Raw genomic sequence first — 20,215 nt, forward strand, 5'->3', positions numbered from 1 at the left:
CTGGTATACAGCAAAGTTATTTAGTTATATACACATACATATGTGTGTGTGTATATATATATATTTTTTCATATTATTTTCCACTATGGTTTATTACAGGATATTGAATATAGCTCCCTGTGCTATACTGTAGGACTTTGTTGTTTATTTTATATGTAGTAGTTTATATCTGTTAAATCCCAAACTCCTAATTTATCCTTCCCCTACCCCTTTTCCCCTTTGGTAACCATAAATTTGTTTTGTCTATGAGTCTGTTTCTGCTTTGTAAATAAGTTCATTTGTATCATACTTTATATTCCACATGTGAGTAATATCATATGGTATTTGTCTTTCTCTTTCTGACTCTCTTCACTTGGTACGATAATCTCTAGGTCCACCCTGTTGCTGCAAATGGCATTATTTCATCTTTTTTATGGCTGAGTAATATTCCATTGTGTTGCTTCAAATAAAACATAAAATATAACTAACTCTGATGCGTGTGTGTGTGTGTGTGTGTGTGTGTGTGTGTGTGTGTGTGTAATCTTCTTTATCCAGTCATCTGTCAGTGAACATTTAGGTTATTTCCATGTCTTGGCTATTGTAAGTAGTGCTACTCTGAACATCGGGATGCATGTATCTTTTTGTATTAGAGTTTCCTCCAGATACATGCCCAGGAGTGGGACTGCTGGATCATATAGCAACTCTATTTTTAGTTTTTTAAGGAACCTCCATACTGTATTCCATAGTGGCTGTACCAATTTACATTCCGACCAACAGTGTAGGAGGGTCCTTTTTTTTCCACACTCTCTCGAGCATTTGTTGTTTGTAAACTTTTTAATGAAGGCCATTCTGACCAGTATTAGGTGACACTTCATTGTAGTTTGGATTTATTTGCACAGCATTTGAAATCCTAATTCTAAAAAATTAATTACTCTGTTCATAGTCTTGGAAGGTTTTACCTGCCAGAAAGAAACCTGCTTTTGTTTTCTTCTTAAGTTGATCTTGACTATTTTTGGTATTCATCATAACCTCTTTTTTTAGGACTTCTCTTTAAATATTATAGATTGTCCTGAGTTGCATTCTAGCTCTTTTCTCTTCTATCAGCCATACAATCCCTATTCACTGGAAAGGATCAAATTTTTATCTTCACTTAAGATATTTTATTTCAGCTCCATACACATATATTTTACTGTTCAATGTACTGTTATTAAGATATCTGAAACTCATTTAGTATAAAAAGTAACATGATTTCCACCTACCTAGACCCAGAAAATGGAGATTATCAATCTCTCTCTCTCTTTCTCTGTTGTCCAATAGAAATATAATGAGAGCTACCTATGAAATATAAAATTTTCTAATATCCATTTGAAATAGTAAAAATATAACACAGTAAATTATTGTAATAAATATTTTACTTAATCCAATAAATCAAAAACTGTTGCATTTTAACATGTAATCAATGAAGTAATGAGATACTTTACATTCTTTTTATCCCTACAAAGTATTTATGATCCAGTGTGTATTTTGCAGCTTCAGCATATAAAAATCCAGATGCTAAACTTTCATAAACAGATACTTGATGTGTATCTAGATATCATAAAATTTACAATTGAAATACTAAATTTATATAAGCAAGTTGACCCAAAGATAATAAAAATTACAAGAACTGAATAGGTTATGAAAAATGTTTTTTAAAATATTCATTTCTGTTGACAAAATTGTTCAACTTTGAAAGATTTGATCTGACATTAAAAACAAATGCATGTAAGTTTCACAACTAATTCTGTCCAAGCTAAGTAAATTCACTTTTATGTCATCTTAGTTTTATTAACATCAATTTGAAAGAGGCATTGTGTATACTGAACTCTAAATTTATTTATATCAACAATACTATTCAAATTTTTCTTACAGCATTTGCAGCCAACTTACTTACCACTGCTAACTAGTAACAGAAATATTATGCATGTTGATCCATGTTAAAATATGTGAAATAATTATCATCGCATTGTATTATAAAATGCTTATTTTCAATATAAATAATCATATCCCTCTAACAAGTTAGCTTTTCCTTCTGCTGAAGTTTAAAATTTAGCTCTTGCATATCTGCTACGGTTTCAGCGAGGAAGCATAAAGCACACTGCCGATTTTGCTCTTTGATTATTGAATATTTGGCAAGAATTCCTTTCATTTCAAGAGGATCTTGAATTGAAAGTAACAGGATGGTAAATATTTATAAAAATCGTTCAGAACTCAACTGAGAAGCGTTGGCAATAAAAATAGGTCTTTGAATTCATTGTTTCTCGTTTCTTTCAACAGTTTCACAAACGTGATGATTCACGGTTAGTGCGTGTATGATTTTTAACAACTGAATGATTTTTAACAACTATATCCAAGAAACTTTGAAATGATACATGGTCTCTTGTTTTTAAGTTCAAATAAATCCTTATACTTGACCTACAATATATGGAACAACCCATCTATCATGTTAGACACTAATTAAATCATATCTAGCTGAAATATTTATTTAACAGATATAAATTTTCTTAAAATATATATGTCATGAGTTTGATTCTTCAGGTTTTTAACTGACATTTCCGCATGAATTTGGAAGTCCTTTGAGCAAAACATACCACAATATTAATTTGGGCAGTTTTCTCATATTACATGGCTTATGTAAATGTAAAGAAGAGTATTTGCAATTTTTCCAATTTAATATCAACTGAAATTTGATATTAGAAATTCTTGTTCACTACATGCAATTGTTTGTTTCTTTAATGGAAGATAATTTACTTTTTGTAAATTAGTGGTTTAGGTTTTTCCCTCATTATTTTGTATCAAAATTGCCATAACTAAAATACTAAATTAATAATTTATTTCACCATCGCTACACCTAAAGTTGGTTGTGGGAGTGTACGTGTGTCTATGAGCAAGTATCAGAGCCAATTTATTTCTGGCGAAATTTAAGAGTTCAGATCCTCTTAAACACTTTAAAAAAATTTTTGTTGAGCATTTAATTCTTATTTCAAGTGACTAAGTTGTTCAATTCCTTTTCTATTATTAAGAAGAAACTGCTTATCAAATTTATACACTTGCTGAAAACATCTTGATATCATACATCTTATTATCATTTTTTTCTTTTTATTTTACAAACAGCTTTTTCATTTTTCTCTGAGGCAGCAAATTACAACTGCCCTTCATAATTCAAACTGTAACATGGCACTTCCAGGCTTTCTTTTCAACTGTTTCCAAGGTAGTACTGACTCCTTCATCATAGTTGATTTTTTGTGAATAGCAGTTTTTGTTGGTTCAAGTTGAAAAAATTGTTACTAGTTATTTGTCATATAGAGAAATAATTAAATTATATTATGTTTAAATAAGTATTTTAATTTAATTACCAAATAACAGTTTTCACAGACTTCACTGTACCTTGTGCTTTCTGCCTAAAATAAACACCTTAAAATGTTGTAAGGGTGCATAGAAAAAAAATAATACAAACTGTGTCCATCCCTTGATACCGACCAGATCACTGATAAATTATCCCTAATACTAGACATGATGCACACCCTGGAAAAATGGACTATGATATAACAATAGCTTTTTATATGATGAAGCAAAGTAAAAGGAAGTCCCACCAAAATAATAAAGCTATATTTAACAGGAAAAAAAAAAGCTTTTTACACTTCCGTTTAAAAATTTTAAACAAATTAATCAAAATTAGGTAGAATTAAAAATTCAATTCTTCTGTCACACCAGCTACATTTCACATGCTCAGTATGTACACGCGGCAAATGGTTACCATATTGGACAGCACAGCTCTAGTTCATTCTGTGAGTTTTCCAACCATTCTAAAGATTTTCCCAAGCAACGCCCTTACTTTCATCTTCAATGCCAATATCTTAATTCTGTCCGTAAGACTGTTGCTAGTGTTTTCTATCTGGTCCCCTACCCTCTATTGTCAACCACATGACTGTCACAGTAAGAGCTTTAAAAGGCAAATATTCCTTTCATACTCTTTTCATTTACAAACCATTCAAAGCTCCCAATAGCCTTCTGAAGACATTCAAACCCCTTTGAGATATAGCCCCACTTGCCACCTTAGCATTTTCATCAATATTCATAGAAGATGATAAATTAAAACTCTTGAAATGAATGCGTAAATGAATAAAGAATCTCCGTTGCTTCATTAAGAATATCATATGTTTTTACTGTTTCGACCTATTAACTTTTCAATGGGAAAAAAATGTTCTCAACTTCTAATTCATTGTCACTATTGAAGATGCAGAGCAAGTTATGTTTTCTTCAAACATGGTATATGCCACCTGTTGGGGACTAAATAACTATGCTCCATATTATTTTCTGCTTTTTAAAATTTGTTTGTTTTTTGTTTGCTTGTTTGGGGGAGGTAATTAGATTTATTTATTTCTTAACTTACGTCCTTATTTTAATGGAGGTACTGGGGATTGAATCCAGGACCCTAAGCTTGCACTTTACGACTGAGCTATAACCTCCCCCTCATTTTCTACTTTTTTATAGTATTCTTTAAATTCTGGTATTTTAAATATTTGCCATTTCACAAGGCTCTGAGTTTTGGAAGCATAGGAACCGTGCTAATTTTCTATTAACAAGAGTTCCCATCAGACCTAGAACAGAGCACATGCACAGTGAAGCTTAATTGTGCAACTATGGATTTTAAATATCTAGACTTCTTTTATGCTGCAGATGAGAACAATTTGCAATAGTAAGAATAAAATAATGGAAGATTTTCTATCAGCGTAAATTTTAAAACCTGTGTGTTTTTAAAAACAATTTGTATAGAATGCTGTCAATTTCTGAGGTATAATGTTAAATGAAATAATTTTATTTTTAATGTATGCTAAAATTTTATATTTTAATTTTTAAACATATTTTTTAAAAAATTTTATTGATGTATAGTTGATTTATAGTGCTTTAGGTGTACGGCAAAGTGATTCAGTTATACATATATATATTATTTTTGAGATTCTTTTGCATTATAGGTTATTACAAGATATTGAATATAGTTCCCTATGCCATACAGTGGGTCCTTGTTTTTCTATTTTATATATAATAGTGTGTATCTGTTAATCCCAAATTCCTTATTCCCTCATTCTTTTCTCTTTGGTAACAATAAGTTTGTTTTCTATGTCAGTGAGTCTATTTGAATGAAATAACTTAAAAATAGGATCTAATAAAAATATTATCTGTTTAGAATTTATTTAAAGAAGACATAGTATCCGTTGAAAAGGGATTATATGTCTTTACAAACCAATATATGAAATTGTATCTTTAAGTTGCCGATCTTGCTAGGCAAGGGAAAGCTATTTCAGTACATTTAGGACACAATTTGTAAATCTAAAGCCAAACAAAAATCCATTTTGTAATTAAATCAAAATTTGATAGTAATTGAATAAATGTAACATCAAGGTAGATGGTGATAATTTATACACAGGTAGTTAATTTATCATGTTCTGTAATTTATGTAATCCGAAAGGTGTTGCTGTTTCTTCACTTCCATTTGTGACTACCCTGGTCCCCAAGTGTGTGATGATGTGAGAGACAAACTGGCTAGCATGTATGCCTTACTTCAGATTCCCTGATTTGCAAGATAATTAATACTTCTATGCTTTCATTTTTTTATCTATAAAGTTTTCTCCTAGGTTGGGGTGAGGATTAAATACAGTTATTCATGTCAGGCAAAAATGTTTGGTAACACAGTACATCAATACAAGGAAGGAAGATGGGATGGTTAAGGAGATAGACACATTACTATGAAACATTTTTATACTGTAGTTTTAAGTGGAATTACATGAAAAAAATACAGATAGGAAAGCAGTGATTTCTATTAGAAAGAATGATCTCCCCCCAGCACATGTGTTTAATTATGCAAGTTGACATATGATCTTTCATTATTAACCGGTTTCACCTTGAGCTTGAATGTTTCAATTTATAAAATAGCAGGAAAGTCCAGATCAACCACAGATTAACAAATTTTCAAGTAAAGAACTTATTTCATTTTATAAAAAGGAAATTTGCTTATGAGTTACTGTTCTCAGAAAAATTCAATTACCTTAGCTTTCTCAGGTCCTTGACTCTCTTAAGTCTACTATTAATAGTTCTGTCTAGTGAAGACAAGGCAAAATTGCAAGCATAAGAACTTCTGAGAAATAAAATCATCTCATTTATAAAAACTGTCATAGATTTAATAAAAAAAAAAACTTTTTGTGCCAAAAGGTGCCTCCTCTCATGTATAATAGCAATAATAACATCAAACACTCTACACAGTTTCCTTCTATAAGCTTATTTAATCACAACAGCAAAACTGTGACATATGTATTATCACTCCATTTTATAAATAACAAAGCTGGGACACAGAAAGACTAAGTAACTTGCCCGGATCTACAGCTAATAAATGGTAGAAATAGGATTTCAGCCTGTACATTTTAGCTTCTAAAGTCCATAGTCATAACTATTATGCTACAGATTAAAAAAAAATTTTTTGCAGTTGTTAGAATTTTAAGAGAAAGATTTTTCCATCCTAAAACTGGCACTAATACACTGAAAGGATCTTACTCTGAAGCTGTCAGCACCATGTATGTGTTGCCAATGAAGGATTAGTTCAACAACTCAGTATCATTTGTCATATTAAGTTATTATGGTACTTTGGAAATATAGGGCTAGTGTTTCTTTTGGTCTAGAGTGTTACAAAGTCTGTATACACAGGGGATGAATAATTAGTTTTAGGCCTTTATGTATTTAAGAAGCATTGAGTCCTAATTTTGAGAAAAGCTAGCTCAGCTGATTCAATCTCACAAACCAAGCTACTTACTGAAGTATGCAGCTTTAAAAAGAATCCCATCATAACCCAGAATTGATAAATGTAATGATATCTATTTTCTATCCATTGAGTTCAAGAAATATAAAATTTTCTTTACTAATGAGGTGTTTCAGTTTTAAAAAAGAAGATCCAGTTATTTGATCTGGGGCACAAGTCAGAAAAGAATGAACAACAAAGAGGGTTTGGTGATATCACCCAAATCATAACTTCAGTTTCCTAAGTTTACTTTGGCCTCTGTGTCGGGTGGTCGAAGCCTTTTTAAAAAGATATCAATTGACTGTCGAGAGGCAGCCAGAGAGCAAGATTCCATGCTTGACAATCAGCAATCTCTCATAAACTAAAATGATTTTTCCTGACATGAATTCTTATAATAAAATGATTACACATATCACTGCCCTTTTGTAAGAGATGATTTGATAAGGGGCTTACTTTCTCTTTCACAGCATTTTATTTTTATATTTTATACATTCAAAATGCTTCTTTCCATAAAAAGTTCTAAGAAATATAAGACAATAAATACAAATCTAATTCTGTCTGGAACCAGCTCTGTGAACATCAGCAGATCACTTAGCCTCTGTTACTTAAACTCTCTGGACCTCATTTGCTTTCTCTATAAAAGGAAGAATTGGGACCAGATTATTATGTTTGCATAGTGATTGAATATATCTACATACTGACCTTATTACCTTAACTAAACTATGTACTTTCCAAAGATTAAGACTTTTAGGAGGGAGAGTTTTGCATATGGAAAATTAAGTTAAAAGGATAGTGATAATAATAACAAAGCTAGGATAATCAGAAGAGGAGGGTGTTTACTGGGGAAAGGAGGATAAAGAACTTGATTTTTAGAGATTGAGTTTGAGATGCTAGTAAGACATTTTTATTGATATCCAATAAACAACAGAAAAAAGTGTGTTTAGATTTTAAGAAAATATAATAATTAGTACCATCTATTGAATGCATATTATAAGCTTCAAGGCTCTTTAAACATATCAGTTCACTTAATCCTCACAGCAATCCTGCATTTGGGAAGCTTCTTGTGTGCCATTATTTTTTAATACATCTGAATAACGGGGAGTGTGAAGAGTGCAAAAAGGCGGGGAGGGAAGTAAAATGTCAATAATAGAGCCTTGGAGATCATTCATTTCCAAAAGTAGAAAGTGAGAGATGATTTAATGAAAAAGATGGAGAAGAACAATCGATAGAGTTTGGAAGAGAGCCATGAGGGTTCATTGGAAGGGAATACAAGGGAATTCAAGCAGGAGGGGAAGATGTATAATACTGAAGACATTAAAGATTAGAGGAAAAAGAGCACTTGAAAAGGATTATTGGATTTGGTCATTCATAAATAACCTTGTAATGAGCTGTCTCAGTAGAGTGGTGGAGGCATAAATCAATCTAAAGGAATTTAGGAGATAGTAGATGGTGAGAAAATGTAGACACACGTACACAGTTTTCCTGATCAGCCTACGATGTGGGTATTGGAGAAGGGAATACAACAGAATTTACTGGAGCCCTGGCACTTAGAATTTATCTTAAATACATAATATTAATTACAAAATAAAACACAAAATCAAGCAAATAACAATAAACCAACAATATCCATTTGTATGTGAGAATTTATTTGTTATGTATAGAATATTGAGAAAATATAAGCATCTATGATAATGGATATAAGATAATGAATGCATAAACAAAGAAAATAGCAAATAGTGAAATCTATTTGCCTATTTGCTTATGGTTATTTTAACTAGAGGACTTGGGTGTGCTTGCCTGGGGATAAGGCAGGCTATATCTGGCCCTCCATTGCAGGTCTAGAGATTTTCTTTCTTCAGTATCACAGGAGATCAAGTGCTTTGAGTGACTAAATGTCATCAAATATTAAGGCTGACAAAAGAATTCCAATCTATTTATTCACACTAAGAATGATGAGTGTCATGAAGATCATGGAATGCTACTATCTCTGTGATAATTCATTATTTTATATATATATATGTGAGTTTTTATTATTTGCCAGGAGCTATGCTAGGCATGAATATACAATAGTGACCAAGGTATGCTCTCATGAAGGTGACTACAGTGCAGCTCTCTTTGCAGTCAAGCTCCATGGCAAACCAAGGCTTGATTTAGCAAAAATAGAAAGCAACCCAAGAAATTTAGAAAATGTAACAAAATGTCCCATTTGGGCAACATTATTCAAAATAACTCACTGTTGGCTCTGGGCCCAGAAAAATTAGAAATTTAGTTGCAAATATTCTCTCTACATCATGTGGAAATGCAGGCATGGTAACTGTGTACATGCTTCTTTGCTCCCTTTAAATTCATTTCTATTTTAGTCTGTATCTTATTTTCTCTTTAGATCAGAAATGTCCTTGTTTACATAAAAATTCTAGAATGCAGCTCCCGTTGTTTAGAATTACCTCTATACTGCCTATTTGAAAGAAATTCTTGAATCTATTCTTTTATTTATTGTTTTAGTCTTCTGCTAACCCTGTTGGGTCAACCAACTCCTGTCACTGAATTTTAGCAACTTAATTTCTTTAATTTTTGAGCTCATAAGGAAGGTCTTACTACACCCTTCAACTACTGAAAACAATTTCAAGTTTGTGGATTGTTTTTTATTTATGCCTAGTTATTTGTAATTGTAACACTGTAATAATAAATCACAGAATAATTTCATTAATGACTTTTCATTCCTATACATTAAAATCAGTTGAGGAGCTAGCCAAAAAATCTGCTGCTCATATTCAGATATACTGAAATTTAAAAACCACTGAGTTAGATGATTCAGTTCTTCGCTAATATAGAATGTCCCTATAGAATTCCTGAAGACAGGTGGTTAATTTCTTATTTGTTTACAATTTTTGAAGTTTTAAAAAATTTTTGGTAGTATTTTTGCAAAGTAACTCTGGTTAACTATTTTAAATATTTCCCTATACAAAGTAGCTCTGGTTAATTGTTTAAAAACATATCTTTTCTTTTATAACTTTAAACTTTGGTTCTAGGTGTACTTCAAAGAGCTACTTAGAATAAATCTAATCCTTATCCATGTGAGAATGTTGTAACTATTTACAAATTGCTGATGCTACTTCTTTTCTAGACTAGCTACCAATATATTCCCAATTTTTCTCAGGATCTCAGATTTATTGATTCAGTGGAGAGTCCATTTGTATCAGGACATTGGCCCTGATGGGACTATTTACTTTGTTAAAATTGGCAAATACTACAAACCACAGCTTTTTTTTTTAAAATAGCCATTTTACTGGCAAACATTGTACACACCCTGTGTGTCATCATACCACATGCTAACTCACAGTGTTACTGTGAGTAACCCTGAATTCAAAGTGCACCTATGAGACAGATACAGACATGAATAATTATGATAAATTTTACAATTAACAAAATATATGATTTTATAATAAAGTATTTATGATATAGCTTTGATAAAGTTTAACATGTCCAGTATTAAAAGCATGGTCAATGAATCTCATAAATGTATCTCCTTGAATCTTACCTTGATACTACAGATTGGATCTATGCAGTGCAAAGACATCTAGACTTTATGTGTCTTCCTCCTAGACACTATAATTTAGTTGAGGCAGGTTTAACTGCAGTGTTGTAAAGTTATTGTACATGTTGGCTTATGTAAATTTCAGTTAATTGCAGCTCCAAAGCTATGTATGAAAGACTCGCTATATCCCAATCCCTGAACTGGGTTCTAGAGTAGAAAAGATACATCTTTCCTTCAAGGGATTTAAAGACAAATTCTCTTGTGATAACATCTAGTCTATTCACATGAAACATTGTTGATTTAGCTTTTAATTTCATTAGAAGATATAATAATAATAATAAAAATAAAGATAATCTGTATTCTTTTCAAATTTACTTTTTATTCCCACATTATTATTCCAGCACATATGTCTCATTAAATTCTAAATTAGCCACTTTTTCTAACTTCTGAAGTCTACTAATTTGGTAAACAAATTAGCTATATGTGTTCAACACTACAGGCCAAAATGGAGCATTGTGGTATGTTCTTAGACACCATTATTCAGGTTACCATAAACTTAATAATGGAAAATTTATATACAGTTTTTGAAGCAAGTGCAATTCATTACTGTCCAGTTCATATGTCCACAAATTAGCCATACATGCACCATCAGTGATAAAATATCATAGCTTAAATAAGCACTTAATAATGGACAGCTTTGATTGCTGCCCTAATAATCATACTTAAAAATTTGTTGTTTAAATAAAGAAATACACTTTGTGGAATTCTTTTTCGGTAAATTACAATAGATCAACAGAAAAAAAACTTACATCATCCCTATTTTATATAAAGAATACTAGGCCCTGAAAAAATATACTTCTTTTCATATATACCTTTTTCAGGGCCTAGTTTCTATATACATAAGCTTAGTGTGTGTGTGTGTTTGTACACAAACATATATCTATGGAAATATATATACACACTGATCTTATGTAGCTTAGCATTGGACCTAAAACCACACTGTCTGACTCTTGGTTCATTATTTAGTCCACTATACTGTGCTTTACTTTGTTTGTTCTTAGTAAACTGTAATTGGCACTTTACATTTTTTTTTTCAAATTCACTGAATGGCTTATGTCTCTTTAATATTCTTACTTACCTCCTTAACATTGAAATTAAAAATTACACCCTATATAAAGTCTACTGTCACTTCCCTAGATAAAGTTAGTGTTACCTCTTTAAGCTTCACAGCATTTGTCCACAAACCCTTATCACATGTCTGTCTGCCTATGATACTGAGTATGACAAGAAGGTACATTTTATGGTTAGGTTAATCTAAGTGTCAGAATTAGACACAATTCTTTAAAATGATAGATGTATAATGAATATTTTCAGACTAGAATTAATAGGTCTATTCTAGATTCATACTTCTGTTACATGTCAAACACTTTTTTTCTTATAATTCTGGAACCTACTTTCCCCCTTATTTTGAAGTTTGATGGTTTTATCATGTACAGTTCCTGACACCACCTCTTATCCTTGAGATTTATCAGGTGATGACCGTGGTTGTAAGGAGATATCTGCAAGCTGTTATATTAATCAGGGACATAATTCAACACAATTCATTTAAAATGCATGATATCATTCAAATAACCCTCTCACTAATGCTGAGCTTCAAACCTCTCTTAATCATGATTATTCTATACTCTCTCTAATAAAAAAAGAAAAAAATGTATTCACTTTATACTAGATCTTATATAGATAGTTTCCTTCCTTATTTATCAATTTTGAAGATAACCTTGGTTTTAAAGTATATCTAAATTTGTCATTATTGCTACATATTAAGCCATGGTAATGGTAACACATTATTTTATATCATATTATGTACTTTATTTATTATAAATAAACTATTTACAGACACTGAGCCTTCATTTTTTATTATTAATATGATATAAGCAAATACAAATGTAGATTTTTAAAATATAGAGCACATGTCTTAAACCCATGCTTTTAAATTTTGGAAGAAATATATTAGATTCATTTTAGAAATTCTACAGGACACATTTTTAATTAAGAAATTTTCTAAAGTAACATTGAAAGGAGTAGTTGTTAATATTTCAAATCTATGTAATTATTGCATTAAGTCGGCTTTGGAATCATTTTGGTGGTTGAGTTTTTCCAGTCCATTTTGCCTGGAACTAAACTACCTGTGAATAGATCACAAGGCATTACTTAATCCTGCATGAAGCATCAACTGCAGCTGTAACTACTCTGTTTACATCTCTGTGTGGGAGCCGGTGTGGTTCTTTCTATCGTTCAGGGATGGGAAAGCTATCTAATTTCAACCACACACAAATGTTTGCAGAGGGGAAATATGGCTTGATTGGTGAGATGAACCTTTTATCATCATAATTTCAATAGAAGTATTTGCTTTTACAGTTGCTACAGATGAATTTAAAACAGCTGTTTTAACTGGGTAGTTCAGGAGAATTTTTCACAATACTAATGCAAAAATTGCTTTCCCTTTAGAATTTCATAATCATAGGAAGCAATCATGTTTTATTATGGCATTTTCCCTTTCTATGTCCTCTGAAAAGAAGAGGGGAGAATGGGAATATTCTAAACCTGAACCTGGTTCTTTTGACAGATTTTCTATATATAGTTTCCCTTTCCCCCCTTTCCCTTTATTTATTTGAAATATTTTGTAGAATTAAGGCTCTTTTTATTTGCATCCAGAAGACATCCATAAGATGATACCATAGGAGCAGAAAGTAAATATAATTTAAAATATTAGATTTTGCATGAAACCCTTGCTTTTTTGGGGGGGTGTCCTTTGTTACTCTAGTGATATCTTTTCAAGAAAACTTTCAGAAATAGAGCGGTCAAAATTAGCCTCTGGTTGTTTAATTATTCATCGTATTTGTAATACAAAAGTTTTTCATTCGTTAATTTTTTTTAAAAAAATACGATGAATCCTAGAGAGAAAGCAATGCTGAAATGGACACAGCTGTGGGTTTATTAAATCCAATTCATTCCTAACTTAGTAAGAACTCCCACTGAGTCTAAAGATAGTTTTGCCTGAGTAAGGACTGAAAAATTGGTCTTTATATTCAGAGGGCGCAATTGTATTTAATGCTTGGATGGTTATTCTAGTCTGTCTTGAAGTCAATAGTGCACCTGGTTTATAACTTAACGCTCAGAACCAACACATGTTCCCTGAAGAAAAGCTATGCAAAATGAATCAGCTACTTAAAAGATAATACTTTACTGTGGCACATGGTGTTGTTTTGTTGTTAATAAGTCATCTGTTGGTAAGAGAAGATGTCAGTTTAACTCTTTGTACTAATACCTCACAGTTCCTCTCTAAAGTCATTAACTTATATTTTAGTATCAGTAATGGATATATGCACTTGGGAGATGTCAAAGCTTTTCAGAGTTTAGGTGAAAAATTTCTGGCTTTGAAGAATATCAGCAAATTTCCTTCAAGCTCCACATCAGAGAGAATGGGGATGATGATGACAATAGTGAATAAGATCAGGCCAGGAGCTTACACCTGTATTAATGCATATGCTCACTAGATTATTAAATCCTAGGACATTATATCCTTGCTCTCCAACTTGCAATATTCACAGAAGGTATAGATACTCTTTTTAGTAGGTTTCAGCAACTTCTCCTGGCCTTACAGGAATCCATGTTTAAAAGAAAATAGAAATGAAGAAATTGTATATATGTATGTAAGTATGTAAGTATGTACACATGTTAACTTGAAGTATAATTAACTGATATTCTGGCAAGGGATTCTCTCAGTTTCCAAGAGAGTCAAATGCAAATTAATGTCATCTTACTATGATGGTTAATTTTACGTGTTAACTTTGGTGACAAGAACTAATAATCCTACCTCATGGAAAAACTGTTAAATCTGAAAATCAAGGTAAAAGGTTAATTGCCACTCAAAAGATGTTATGGAAAGATAATCAAAGACACAAAGTACGCTGTCTGAAGCAAAGATGATCATCTTTTCTAATGGTCAAAGATGTGTTTAGTGAAGTACCCTGCCTTTAATGGCATTTACACATGTAACAAAGTTTTACTTAATACTGCCTTAACTAACTTTAACAAGATTTGAAAAATCTTTTTAAAGCTTTTAAAAATTTTCCTTCTATCTTTTAAAAATTCATGTAAATCACTTGAAGGTAATGATTATTTGTAGGATTTTGTTGCCTTTTATGTCCTTCCTTAGATACTATAGTTGCCCCTTGAACAACGCTGGGGTGAGCGGCGCCAACCACAGCACAGTAAATCAAAAATCTGCATGTAACTTTCTTGATAGGTTGTGGTTGTTAATGATGCCAAAAACTGTCTCTCCTGTTGTTTTAGACCCCTGGATCCCAGAAACACAAACTCTTCTAGCCACCAGATCCGATCACTTAAGTGTGTCCCTGGTGTGGGCTGCATGTGCCCGTGGGCTTTGGTGGGGTCACAGGAGTAGAATGTGGGCAGAGCACACCCATTGACATGAGCAAGTTAGAGGGAAAGTACAAAATGGTGCCTGCCAGAGCCTCCATCCCTGGAGAGAGTCCCAACAGGTTCCTGCTCCTCCAATGCACACTTGAAGATTAGCACTGAATGCCCTTCACAGATGCAATAGTGCTTTTCAAACTGCTGCTTTTATGCTGGATCCCGGGGTGAATGAGTCTGCATGTGAGCCCTTTAAGAGTGGAATTTCCATTTCCTACAGCCCTATGGTTCTCCTGGACATATGCCTGTTGGTCTTTAAAATCAGATGTTTTGGGAGTTCCTCTCTAAAAGATTGGGGTGGCTGATGTGGGGACAAACCCTCACTCCTCAGGAAGAAGCTCTGTATTTGTGAGAACTCTCCTTCTTGTGGGTTGCTGTAGTGGGGTCTTCAACAAGACTGCCTCCTACCTATGTCATTGTGGCCCTTTTTATCCTCTGTCGTGGAGGAGCTGTTCAGCTAGTTTTTAGATTCCTTTCAGAGTGAATTGTTCATATGTAGCTGTATACTTGTTGTGTCTATGGGAGGAGGTGAGTTCAGGATCTTCCTACACTTCCATCTTCCCTGCCCCTCTCTTTCCATTCTTATCTCTTATCTTTGAGTATCGCCCCCTTATACCCTTGCTTCTTTGATTGTTTGGGGCGTGTATGTTTTATGCATGCTTGCGTGCACATGTGCACAGGTGTGTAGCCATTTATGAAAGATTTTGGTACTGGAACAAAATATTTTTTTCTCCTAATTGTTCATAAGATGTTTTCTCTAGTGGAGTAGATCACACTGCCTTTGATTACTTCACAAAGTCTGGCTCAATTATTTTGCTTATGAGCTAAATGTTGAATAGCTCCCCTTTTTGGAGAATGTTTCCCAGGTCTTTTCTTTCTTTCAATTTTCTTCCCTCAAAATATGCCTTAGAGAAGGCAAGGTACGCATAGCTCTGAAGATTTTTGCTTTTGTCTCAGTAACTATCCTCTTGTTGACAGCAACTTCTTTCTCCTTTTTTTTATTTTATTCCTCCTCTTCCTCCCCATCTTGCTTTCCCTTCCCTTCTTCTCTCCTCCTCCTCTTCCTTCTTCTTCTCCTCTACTCCTCTTTCTTCTTCAGTAATAAGACTTTTCAATATATTTAAACTAAACTTTAACATGACATTACCTTTGGAAGAGTTAAGCAGGAATTTTGACAGTGCCCTAGTCATGTTAGCTCATGAATATGTTTTTTTCTTTCCATGTGGAGTGTTCACCTCTTGATCACTGCCTTAGTTTCAATATCTTAAGTGTTCCATGGATAGAGTCCACTGTTCAAATAGAAAACCTGGGCATTCCTAGAATATCTAGGGGTTTTAATCAACATACCCATATTTAATGACACAGTTCTTTGCATAGAATAATTGACTGAGTTAATATATGTTTATTAACTAGATTCCACAAAGATTCCATTTAGTGAATGATGGCTGTATTGTCCTTAGTTAGGAAACTTCTAATTTATATTTTTGACCTACCCAAACAAGCAGCCTGAAATTCAGTAAAGGCCATGTCTATATGCTATAGTATCTATTATCAAAATAATTTGCAACAAACAACTCCAAATGCAAGTGGCTTCAATAATAAAGAAATTATTTAGCTCAAAATCTGAAAGTTAGTTGGAATTTTCCACTGGTCTTAGATGGACCTATTTACATGATTGGTATTAGTTGTCTGCCACTATACTAGGTGACCATAGTAAACATAACTGTTATGACTTGGTTCTGATCTACCTATCTTCATTTTCAGCAAACAAACCTGGGCACTCGCATAGTAATGGCTAAGATACAACAGCTGAAGTTGAAATGTGGAAGTGTTTTGGCAAGGCTTTACATGAATCAGATCTGTTAATATACCACTGGCCAAAGCAAATTATACTGCCAAATTCTTAACGAAGGAACAAGAGAATACACTCAGTCCCTTTAGAAAGAGAAAGAATAAAGACACACAGCAAAGGATATGTGGCCATGTATGTGTATGTGTATGTGTATTTCCTTGGGGTGAAAAATAGGAGCCATTAATGCAATCATTTTCAATAATTCAATTAATCTACCAGTCTACATGTTGTAAGAATACAGGAAATGGCCTTTATTTTTGAGCTTAGTTAAAACAGAGATTCAATATTATATGAAAACATATATACACATACATTTTCTTTACACTATTCCTTAAATGCTCCTGAATTTTCCAATTTTCTCAAAGTTACACAGTTTTAAAATCTGACTTTATATGTCAAAGAGTTTAATGCCTTTTTCTGCATATTTCCTTTGATTTTTGGCAATCTGTCTTTTGTGCTTTGCCCTTAAGTTACATCAGTCACTGAAAATGTCACATCTTTCTATTTTAACTGCCATGTTGCAGTTAATTTTAAGTAGACCATTAATCACTTCTTTGAAACTTGAGCTTCTTAAATTCTTCATTGTTTCAAAATTCTTTGTTCAGTCATTTTATAGTAACTCAAGCTGATATTTTCAAAAATTTAACTTTTTAAGAAAATTTATTGTGTACATTTTGCAATTTTTATGGATCTGTATTCAAAATTAAATTCTAACTATTTAACTTGTAGCATTTCTGAAGTATAGGGTGAGTTAACTATTATTACGGGAAAATATTCAAATTAATATTTGAAAAGCAAGAAAACATAAACCATTCCTCAAAAAATGTTAATTCTTATATGTCACTCAGTCAAGAGAGAAAACTTTAAATTACTATAAATTTTAGTTCTACTAAGAAAATAATTTTGACTCCTCACGTGGAAGGATACTTTCCCTAAAATAAATGGTTCACACTTTTTGAACTAATGAACTTAAGTATAAAACTTCTTAAAGAATCACTAAATATAACTAGTAAAAAACTGTGTAAGATGATGTATATACAAAATTCTTTCATTCTGCAAATATTGAGTATTTACTAAATCCCAGACAATGGGTATATAATAATTATGATCCTTCCTGTGACAAAATGTAGGATTCAGAGAGGCAGTCAGATATAAAACAGATAAGACCCAAACAGGTATCTAAATGTGTTAATAAGGTGTTGATAAATGTTGCAGAGGATAAGAATATGACAAAAAATGACAAAGGAAAAATAATATTCATGGGAAGCAAGAGAGTTTGGCAAGGCCAATCTGAGAAAAAGGAATTTGAACTTACGCATGAAAGATGGTGAGTTGTTATCTAAATGAAGAGTTCTTAAAAAGAACATTCCAAGAAGTATGCACACAGATATACAATATATATGCAGACATACCTATCTAAAGATAAAACAGTAATTTTGGAAAATCTATTATATTTATATAAGTGAAGAAAGAAAATAAAGTGAATCAATAACCTCATGCTCTTGAAAAACAGTAAATATATGGACACGAATATCAAAAGACTCAATTATTATTTCTTTTTGATTATTTCTTCACAATCTATGCATGTACATTCATAGTTTCCTAGAAAACTGATACTATGCTCTACATACAGTTTTGTAATAACTATCTTTACTTTGACAAAGTACCCCAAACATTTTTCATTGGGAATAAATACCCTTTGACAACCTCACTACAAGGACTGTAACATTGCTATATTATGGATACTATTAATATCTATGTTTATTTCTGTATGTTTCTGTGTCTCTATAGTCTTCTAATGTCAAATATTTAGGCTGTTCATGCTATTATAAATATTACCTCAAAGAACAATTTAAACATAAATTCTTCAGCCACATTTCTGATTACTTGTTTGGGAAAATAAACTTCAATAAGAAATGACAGAGATACATGAAATGGCCAGTTTTAAGACTCATGATACTCATTTCTTAACAAAAAAGTGTGAAGCACATTTTTCTGCAATATCATTAACATTAGGCATTAGCATTAAAATGTTTATATGCTAATGTAAGGAACTAATCATAGTATCTTGTTTAAATTTGCATTTCTTTGTATATTGGTGAGAATGGGAGGTTTTTTTTTTTTTTTCCAACTCTTAATTGTTTTATTTATTTCCTTTAAAAAGGTTTTCATGTTCTCAAATTATTTTAATGCTGAATAGGACAAAATAAAAAATATATTATTAATCTAGCTTTGGTAAAATATTTAGAATCTTACTTATTTTTAAATCTTTAAATAGCTCTCTGTTGCCTTGGTCTTTTAGTTTTGTTTAAAAAAAAATAGACACCATATTAGGTAGTTGGCAAGGAAGGAAAATATTTAAGAATTATTTTCAATAAAGCTGAGTACTGTTCAAATTCTTATGAGTACCGTTTACACTCTGAAATTAAGTATATGAATGTTACTTAATTCATATAAACATTCATATAAAGGAATACTTTTTAGTTAAATTAAAATAAAATATGTAAAATATGTTTTCATAGATTTATTTGGGCAAGATGTAAAAATTATATTCCATTCACTTAACCTGGTAAGATAATGAACCTGCTGAATAAAGATAATAAAGAGTTTACTTTGTCTACCAATAGAACTTTTTTTGTAGGTGCTGAAGAAATGTAAAAGAACGAAGGCATTGCCTAATAACATCAAAACTATAAAAACATTTTGCTATATGATAAAACAGCACTATAAAGTTTACAATCTTTGTCAGCCTATGAAATACAAAATGAATACTTTACTGAATTTATAATTGTATGACCTTCTAATTTTTTAGCATTAAATTACTGATGATTATAAATTACAAGAGCATATTGGTTATTTTAGCAGTTCTACCTTGTCAGCAAAATTCCCCTTGCAATTTAATCTAATTAAGGTTACTGTATATATTTACTATTGGATATGTTATAATTCTCCCCAAGTTTTGCTTTTAAGCAGGAGTGTACCAGTTCCGTAAACTTAGTTTCTTTAAACAAGTGGCATACTACATACAATGTGTACGACTGTATGTAGGAAGGAAAATAGCTGAAGAACAAAGAACTATGTGCCTTCATCTCATGACCATACTATACTAGTAAAATACTAATATTGAGCTTAAACTAAAGAAAGACCAATGCATACTGATAGGGTTTTTCAAACGTGTGCCTTTAACAAATCTACTTCCTTTCATCATCCACATTTTACAAAGGGGAAGGATGCATTTAGGTTCAATTAATGACCTTTAACTTGAAGTAACTTGGGCATGGGGGGGTTGGTTTTTCAGGTGACAATTTAATACATTAAGGATCTATAATATATTATAATCTACAGGGAATACAAGATAAAGTCATACCCTGTGGTTAAAGCTCATAGTAAAGCAAAGGAGAAAGACACGTAACTGAAACAAAATGGAATTTGAGAATTGGTGGGGGTGATGGTGATGGGGGGGGAGTGGCATTCTTACTGGGAATCTGGAAAAAATACCCTGGAGGAAATATTATTCGAGACT

Source organism: Camelus ferus, chromosome 13 (assembly GCF_009834535.1).
Source record: "Camelus ferus isolate YT-003-E chromosome 13, BCGSAC_Cfer_1.0, whole genome shotgun sequence".
NCBI classification, from domain to species: Eukaryota; Metazoa; Chordata; class Mammalia; order Artiodactyla; family Camelidae; genus Camelus; species Camelus ferus.